Source organism: Mastomys coucha, unplaced genomic scaffold, assembly GCF_008632895.1.
Source record: "Mastomys coucha isolate ucsf_1 unplaced genomic scaffold, UCSF_Mcou_1 pScaffold9, whole genome shotgun sequence".
In the NCBI taxonomy this organism is placed as follows: domain Eukaryota; kingdom Metazoa; phylum Chordata; class Mammalia; order Rodentia; family Muridae; genus Mastomys; species Mastomys coucha.
The window spans coordinates 109,293,406-109,302,529 of record NW_022196915.1 but is presented as its reverse complement, the minus strand read 5'-3'; the positions used below and the strand labels follow the sequence as shown (position 1 = coordinate 109,302,529).

The following is a 9,124-nucleotide window of genomic DNA, read 5'->3' as shown; positions in this document are numbered from 1 at the left end:
TTTAATTTTCTTTCTTTCTTTTCTTGGAGGGGAACCTGGGAAAGGAGATATCGCAAATAAAGAAAACATCTAATAAAAAAATATTCTGCCTTCTTTTTGTTCTCTGGCTCATTCTGTCTTTACCTGTCTCTGGAAAAGTGTTCCAGTAATACTGCTTCTCTCTGTGTCTGTCTCTCTGCCTGTCTCTCTGTCCCTCTCTCTGTGTCTCTGTCTATGTTTCTCTCTGTCTCTGTCTCTGTGTTTGTCTCTGTCTCTCTGTCTCTCTCTCTGCTGCTGCTGCTATTGCTGCTCTTAAGTAGCCTCTCTTTCCTCTCTGTTCCTGTGATAGTTGGGTGTATCTGACTTCTGCCTAATTCTGTCAAATCCTCCTCTGATTCATCATTTTGTCTGCCCTACAATTAGATGTTACTTTCAAACATGGTTGCTTCCTTCTACAAACTTTACCTTCATTGTTTGGGATTAAAGGTATATACTAAGGTCTGTGTATATTTCAGCCAGAGGGATTAAAACTGATGTTCCCACCTAAGCCAATTTTAGATAAACATTTCAAAAACTGGAAAATATTAAGGGATGTTTAAGAAATTGACCCCTGAGTACATAGTTTATTGTAAACAAATACAAAAAGGAAGAAAGAAAGATTGGAGAAAGAAAGAAGGAAGGAAGGAAGGAAGGAAAGAAGAAGGAAGGAAGGAAGGGAGGAAGGAAGGAAGAAAGAAAGAAAGGAAGGAAGGAAGGAAGAAAGAAAGAAAGAAAGAAAGAAAGAAAGAAAGAAAGAAAGAAAGAAAGAAAGAAAGAAATCCAAGTACTATAATGCCAACTTGGTAATTTATAGTATAGTTTCTTGAAGTTGCTTACAGTTCCTATAGACTGTTTTATCACCTACAAAAGATGACTATGTCTAAAGTTCATTGAATAGATTCAGTAAATGGTTGCACAAGAATGGAATTAGCTGACTTATATCACCACCTCCTACTGCTACACCTGGGAGGGTATAATGAACATATGCTCAACACTCCTAAAAATAATACAATGAAAGGACTTTGGGACTCATTTTTATTCAAATCCTCATTTCTCTCCTTTATCTCTCCTCTCATCCTATCTCTACTCCCTGTATTATCTCTTTTCCTTCCTTTTCTTCTCTCCTTCCATCTTTCTTACAGGATGACAGTCTGCTTTTTTCCTAAGAAAGCAAATGCATGTCACTTTGTGAGTTTTTTGATGCTTTTTTCTGACCTTAATTTATTATTTCAGTTGATTTTCTGACAGAAATATTTCTGTTGTCAGATTAGTCAAGTCAGATATATGGAATTTATTCTTCATAAGTACCTTGGAGAGTAAATTCCTCACTCTTTACAGCACAGTTCTAGGAGAGAACCATATTGATTATTTGGTCTGAAGCCTTTAGTTCAATATTTGAAGGATAGGTCTCCATGAAAGGAAAACTATTATGCTGTGAAAACTGGGTCATACTAGAAGGGGGAGGAGCAAGAAGAGGAGGAAGGAGAAGAGAAGGAGGAGGAGGAAGACTCTTTATATATGCTATAATATATACAACTGTGTTAGCATTAGTAATAGTATCTAAGGCCAGACCACAGCAATGTCAATGTCTGGACAGTTACAATGGAGTCTGAAGAATGCACCTGTCACAGATTATATAATAATCTGAAGCAGGCCATTTCAGGATGATCAGCTACTAGTTATTAGTTTGTCCCATTATGGCTCTTGACATTATGGTCTGGGTTACCTCACTCTGGATGATATTTTCTAGTTCTATACATTTGCTTATGAAATTTATGAAACTGTAGTTTTTAATAGCTGAGTAGTGTTCAATTGTGTAAATGAACCACATTTTTCTCTATCCATTCTTTCATTGAAGGACATCTGGGTTGTTTCCAGTTTCTGGCTTAATAAATAAGGATGCTATGAACCTAGCAGAGCATGTGGCCTTGTTATATGTTGGAGCATCATTTGGGTATATCCCTGAGAGTGGTATAGCTGGGTTTTCAGGTAGAACTATCTCCAATTTTCTGAGGAATCACCAGATTGATTTCTAAAGTGAATGTACTACCTTGCAATCCCATCAGCAATGGAGGAGTGTTCCTGTTTCTCTACATCCTCACTAGCATCTGCTGTTGCCTGAGATTTTGATATTTTGCTATTCTGATTGGTATAAGGTTGTTTTGATTTGAATTTCTCTGCTGACTAAGGATGTTGAACATTTCTTAAGTGTTTCTTGGCCATTAAAGATTCTTCTGTTGTGAATTCTCTTGTTTAGCTTTGTAACTCATTTTTAAATTGGATTACGTGGTTTTCTGGAGTCTAAGTTCTTGAATTCTTTGTATATTTTGGATCTTAGCCCAGTATCAGATGTAGGGCTGGTAAAGATCTTTTCCCAATCTGTAAGTTGCTGCTTTGTCCTATTGACCATGAACTTTGTCTTACAGAAGCTTTTCAGGTTCATGAAGTCCCATTTGTCAATTGTTGGTCTTAGAGCCTGAGCCATTGGTGTTCTGTTTAGAAAAATTTCCCCTGTGCTGATATGTTTGAGGATATTTCCCACTCTCTGTTCTGTTAGATCCAGTGTATCTGGTTCTATGTGGAGGTCCTTGATCTACTTGGACTTGAGCTTTGTACAAGTAGATAAAAATCATGATTTTGCATTCTTCTACATGTAGACCTCCAGTTAGACCAGCACCATTTGTTGAAAATGCTTTATTTTTTTCCACTGTATGGTTTTGGCTTGTCAAATTTTAAGTGTCCATAGATATGTGGATTTATTTCTGGTTGTTCAGTTCTATTCTATTGATCTACTTCTCTGGCTCTGTACCAACACCATGCAGGTTTTTCTTCTTTTTTTTTCTTTCTTTCTCTCTTTCATTTTTTTCTATTGTTCTGTAGTACAGGTTGAGAGTAGGGATGTTGATTCCTCCAGAACTTCTTTTATATTTTAGAATTGTCTTCAGTATCCTGGTTTTATTATTATTATTATTATTATTATTATTATTATTATTATTATTATTATTATTCCAGATGAAGTTTGAAATTGCTCTTTCTATCTGTGAAGAATTGAGTTGGAATTTTGATGGGAATTGCATTAAATCTGTAGATTGCTTTTGGTTAATATGGCCATTTTTACTATGTTATTCCTATGAATCCATGAGCATGAGAGATCTTTCCATCTTCTGGGGTCTTTTTCAATTTCTGTCTTCAGAGACTTGAAGTTCTTATCATGCAGATATTTCACTTGCTTGTATAGAGTTACACCAAGATATTTTACATTATTTGTGACTATTGTGAAAGGTGTTGTTTCTCTAATTTCTTAGCCCATTTATCTTTGTGTAGAGGAAGGCTACTGATTTGTTTGAGTTAATTTTATATCCAGCCATTTTGCTGAAGTTGTTAGGTGTAGGAGTTCTCTGGTAGAATTTTGGGGGTCACTTATATGTAATATTATATCATCTGCAAATAGTGATATTTTGACTTCTTCTTTCCCAATTTGTATTTCTTTGACCTGCTTTTGTTGTCTAATTTCTCTAGCTAGAACCTCAAGTACTATATTCAATAAATAGGGAGAGAGTGGGTAGCCTTCTCTTGTCCCTGATTTTAGTGGGATTGTTTCAAATTTCTCTCCATTTAATTTGATGTTGGCTGTTGGTTTGTTGTATGTTGCTTTTATAATGGGTAGATATGTGCCTTGAATTCCTGATCTTTCCAAGACATTTGACATAAAGTGGTGTATTTTGTCAAATGCTTTTTCAGCATCTAATGAGATGATCATGCGATTTTTTTTCTTTGTTTTATACTGGATTATGTTGATGTATTTCCGTATAATGAACAGTCCCTGCATCCCTGGGAAGAAGCCTACTTGATCATGATGAATGATGGTTTTGAAGTGTTTTTTGATTTGGTTTTTGAGAATATTTTTGAATTTTTTGTATTGATATTCATAAGCAAGATTTGTCTGAAGTTCTCTTTCTTTGTTGGGTCTTTCTGAGGTTTAAGTATCAGGGTAACTGTAGCTTCATAAAACGAATTAGGTAGTGTTCATTCCATTTCTATTTTGTGGATTAGTTTGAGAAGTATTGGTATTATGCCTTCTTTGAAGGTCTAATAGAAATCTGTCCTAAAACCATCTAGCCCTGGGCTTTGGTTGGGAGACTTTTAATGACTGCTTTTATGTCCTTAGGGGTTATGGGACTGTTTAGTTTATCTGGTCCTGACTTACGTTTGGTACCTGATATCTGTCTAGAAAATCACCCATTTCATCTAGGCTTTCCAGTATTGTTGAGTATAGGCTTTTGTTGTAGCATCTAATGATTTTTTGAATTTCCTTGGTTTTTGTTGTTATGTATCTCTTTTCACTTCTGATTTTGTTAATTTGGATACTGTCTCTGTGACCTTTAATTAGTTTGGCTAAGGGTTTATGCATTTTGTTTATTTTTTTAAAAGAAACCAGCTCTTAGTTTGTTGATTCTTTGTATAGTTATCTTTCTCTCTAACTGGTTTATTTCAGCTCTGGGTTTGATCATTTCCTGCTGACTACTTCTCTTGGGTATGTTTGCCTATTTTTGTTTTGGAGCTTTCAGATATGCTATTAAGTAGTTAGTGTAGGATCTCTCCAATATGAAGGCATCCAGTGCTATAAAGTTTCCTCTTAGCACTGCTTTTATTGTGTCCTATAAGTTTGAGTATGCTGTGCCTTCATTTTCATTAAATTCTAGAAAGTCTTTAATTTCTTTTTTTTTTCAGACAAATCCCAAAAGGCTTTATTAAAGACAGCATCTCAAATTACAAAGAAAACTTTCTACTGTCAGAAAACAGTACATATCAAGAACACGAAGCCATAAAGTTATTTAAGAGACAGCAAATGTTGCATTCTTTCTAGGTACATATAAACTTTCCACATCTGTTACAGACTAAGTTGCACAAATTGATAATTCAGAACTGAAGATGATGTATTTCATGAGAGATACATTCCCAGCTTGAGATGTCTCTTCGCAAATTGTGAGATAGCAATGGGGAAAAAAGCACAGTTCAACTGTATGCTGAGCAAACACTGTATAACATGGCCAGAGTTAAGAATCTTCATGGGCCCAAGTTACTTCCATATGAGTGAAATAAATCCCTGAGCTGGTTTGGCACACACAGGTAAACAGACTGGCTTCAAACTCACAATCTTCTCACCTCACTCGCCCAAATGACAGTATTTTCTTTGAGTCAATACCTAGTAGTGAGATGGTATGCTCACTGATATGATAGTTATACTTTTTTCTCTTTTTTATTGATTTGTTTTATTGTATTATGATGAATATATAATTTCAGTTTATTTGAATTTGTTAACATTTAAAAACATAGTTTAAGTAAATAGAACTACATCACATTCTTCTTTCCCTTTTGTACCTCAACTCCTCCTAGAGACCTCCCCTTCATTACCTACCATACCTTTCATTTTTTTATTTTGTCATATTCTTTAAAATTTATAAAATATTATAACAAAAATGAGTATTTTAAAAGTTGTTTGATATAAAACAAAAATCAATTGAACAGTCTTATGTAGATACTTGTCTACAGCAATACTGAAAATACATAAATTTTTCTCAATATAAATATTAAATAACTCCAATCATATTAACTGTATATTTTAAAATAATACATCAATACTAGTTTTTATTAAATGAACATAAATAGATAAAGTTTTTTTGTTTCTTTGTTTTGTTTTTAGTAGAGCTTAAAATCTTGGTTCTTACTGTGGTACAAACCCAAAATAAGAACAACTTCTAGACAATAGAGTTAATTGTAATAAGGCTGTACTTCAATGACTCTCACATCATCAAAGACTTTTACCTCCATAGAAGCTAAGCTAAGAGTTGACAGCTGTGCTGCGCCAAGGAATGAATTGTAGGCACAGTTTTTGGATACAGACTTCCTGCTATGGTCAAAGCTATTTGACTAGAGTGATTGTCTTCATTCTTAGCCCACAGAGAACAGGTTACATTCATTTAAGAAATGGTGTGTATATTAATATGGTCTATCCATAAAGTCATTCACCAACTGTTTCAATGAACAATGGTTCTGCTTGGAGGGTGGCACAGACATTAGGTGAGGATAAGAATCTGGTTCATTGGCTGTGATGATTTTGAAAAGCATTCAATCTCAGAGAAAGAGTAACTTATAAAGTCCTCTTCTTCAAAATTGATACAATAGTTAAAAAATTAAGCAAAGCATTCAGTCTCACTCTTTGTTGTTCTCTTATAAGCCACCTTACAAGCTAATTGTTAATGTTTCTTTTGGCTGTATAAATAAGTTTGAAGTATGTAAGCTGCTCTAAAAACCATGGTATAGTGTAAAAACATCAAGTAAACAATCCTACTAATAGAGAGGCTGAGATAGGAGAAGCATGACTTCAAGACCATTTTGTGGTACACAGCAAGACACTCTCAGGTACAAACAAGCAGAAAGTGTATATGGATTGTACAATATTGGATCTATTTCTCTAATTACCAAATTAGAGAGCCCACTGGATGATAGCCAACAAATTGTAAATTCCTCATACTTTTGAATTTCAATTCATTAGGATATGTTGGTAATATTAATTTTCATATTAAAAGATATTAAGAAAAAGCAATTGTTACTTCCTATTATTTTTGTTGTTAGTGGTGGAACTATGTTTGTGTGGGATTGTTGAAAGATTACTTTCTTGCTTCTTCTAGGGTGCTTCTTGCCCCTTAGGCTGGTGTTTTCCATCTATTATCCTTTGTAGGGATGGATTTGTGGAAAAATATTGTATAAATTTGGTCTTGTCATGGAATATCTTTTTTACTCCATCTATGGTAACTGAGAGGTGTTTTTTTTTTAATTATTATTATATGTAAGTACACTGTTGCTGTCTTTAGACACACCAGAAAATGGTGTCAGACCTCATTACAGATGGTAGTGGGCCACCATGTGGTTGCTGGGATTTGAACTCATGACTTCGGAAGAGCAGTCAGTGCTTTTACCCACTGAGCCATCTCACCTGCCTGGTAATTGAGAGTTTTGCTGGGTATAGTAGACTGGGCTGACATTTGTGTTCTCTTAGGGTCTGTTTGATATCTGCCCAGGATCTTCTAGCTTTCATAGTCTCTGGTGAGAAGTCTGGTGTAATTCTGATAGGCCTGCTTTTATATGTTGACCTTTTTCCCTTACTGCTTTTAAAATTCTTTCTTTGTTTAGTACATTTGGTGTTTTTATTATTATGTGACGGGAGGAATTTCTTTTCTTGTCCAGTCTATTTAGAGTTCTGTAGGCTTCTTGTATGTTCATGAGCATCTCTTTCTTTAGGTTGGGGAAGTTTTCTTCTATAATTTTGTTGAAGATATTTATTGGCCCATTAACCAATTAGGAGAGGTTGGGAGCCTTCACTCTCTTCTATACTTGTTATCCTTAGGTTTTGTCTTCTCCACGTGCCCTGGATTTCCTGGATGTTTTTGGTTAGGAGCTTTTTGCTTTTTGCATTTTCTTTGACTGTTGTGTCTATTTTCTATGGTGTCTTCTGTCCCTGAGATTCTCTCTTCTGTTTGTGATGCTTGCATCTATGACTCCTGATTTCTTTCCTAGGTTTTCTAACTCCAGGGTTGTCTCCCTTTGTGATTTCTTTATTGTTTCTATTTCCATTTTTAGATCCTGGATGGTTTTGTTCATTTCCTTCACCTGTTTGATTGTGTTTTCCTGTAGTTCTTTAAGGGATATTTGTGTTTCTTCTTTAAGGGCTTGTACCTGTTTAACTGTGTTCTCCTGTATTTCTTTGAGGGAATTATTTATGTCTTTCTTAAAGTCCTGTATCATTACTATGAGAAGTAATTTTAGATCTGAATATTGCTTTTCCAGTTTGATGGTATGTCTAGGACTTGCTATGGTGGGAGAATTGGTCTGATGAATCCAAGTAACATTGGTTTCTGTTGCTTATTTTCTTATGCTTGCCTCCTGGCATCTGATTATCTCTATTGCTACCTGCCCTGACTAAATCTCACTAGGGCCTGCCTTCCTGTAATCCTGGTTGTGTCAGATATCCTCAGAGTCAATCTGTCTCTGTGATCCTGTTTTTCTGGGATCCTGTGATCCTGGGTGTGTTAGATCCCCTGTGAGTGGAGCTACCTCTGGGTGTTGTGGGACTGGCTGTAGAATTTGCTCCCAAGGTCTGCTAAGGGCACTGGCCCAGACAGAGAGGAAGAAACCCATGCCACTGGGCTGGTGGAGTTCTTGTGTGCCTGGATCCTGCTAGTCTCAGTTACTCCCAGTGTTGGGACAGATGTTATATCCTCCACACCTCTGATCCTGTGATCTTTAATTTCTTTATTTCTTCCCTGACCAAGGTATTGTTGAGTAGAGAGTTCTTCAGATTTCATGAGCATGTGGGTTTTCTGTTGTTTTTGAAGATCAGCCTTAGTCTGTGGTGATCTGATAGAATGCATGGGATCATTTCAATCTTCTTGTATATGTTAATGCTTCTTTTGTATACCGATTATATGGCCAGTCTTGGAGGAGATCCATGAAAGGCTGACAAGAAGGTATATTCTTTTGTTTTAGAGTGAAATGTTCTGTAGATATCTGTTAAACTATTTGATTCATAACTTCTGTTTGTTTCACTCTGTCTCTGTTTAGGTTCTGTTTCCATGATCTGTCCATTTGGTGAGAGTGGGGTGTTGAAGTCTCCCAATATTATTGTGTGAGGTTCAATGTATGTTTTGAGCTTTATAATGTTTCTTTTATAAATGAGTATCCCTTGCATTTGGGCATAGATTTTCAGAATTAAGAATTCATCTTGGTGGATTTTACCTTTAATGAGTATGAAGTGTCCTTCCCCATCTCTCTTGATAACTTTCGGTTGAAAGTCTATTCTATTGGATGTTAGAATGGCTACTTCAGCTTGTTTCTTGGGACCATATGCTTGGAAAAAATTTTCCAACCTTTTAGTCTAAGGTAGTTATTGTGTCATTGACGTGTGTTTTCTGTATGCAGCAAATGCTGAGTACTATTTATGAACCCAGTGTGTTAGCCTGTCTTTTTATTGAGGAACTGAGTCTATTGATGTTGAGAGAGCTTAAAGACCAATGATTATTCATCCTGTTATTTTTTTTTTTGTTAG

The 9,124-nt window shown here is 35.5% G+C and overlaps 1 protein-coding gene and 1 long non-coding RNA gene across 2 annotated transcripts in view; both read left to right on the top strand.

Moving 5' to 3' along the window:
• Fgf14 (fibroblast growth factor 14) overlaps positions 1 to 9,124 on the top strand; it is a 669,954-nt gene that overhangs the window by 213,038 nt on the left and 447,792 nt on the right. The window lies entirely within an intron of this gene.
• Positions 1 to 9,124, top strand: part of LOC116084632 — a 372,091-nt gene that overhangs the window by 205,845 nt on the left and 157,122 nt on the right. The window lies entirely within an intron of this gene.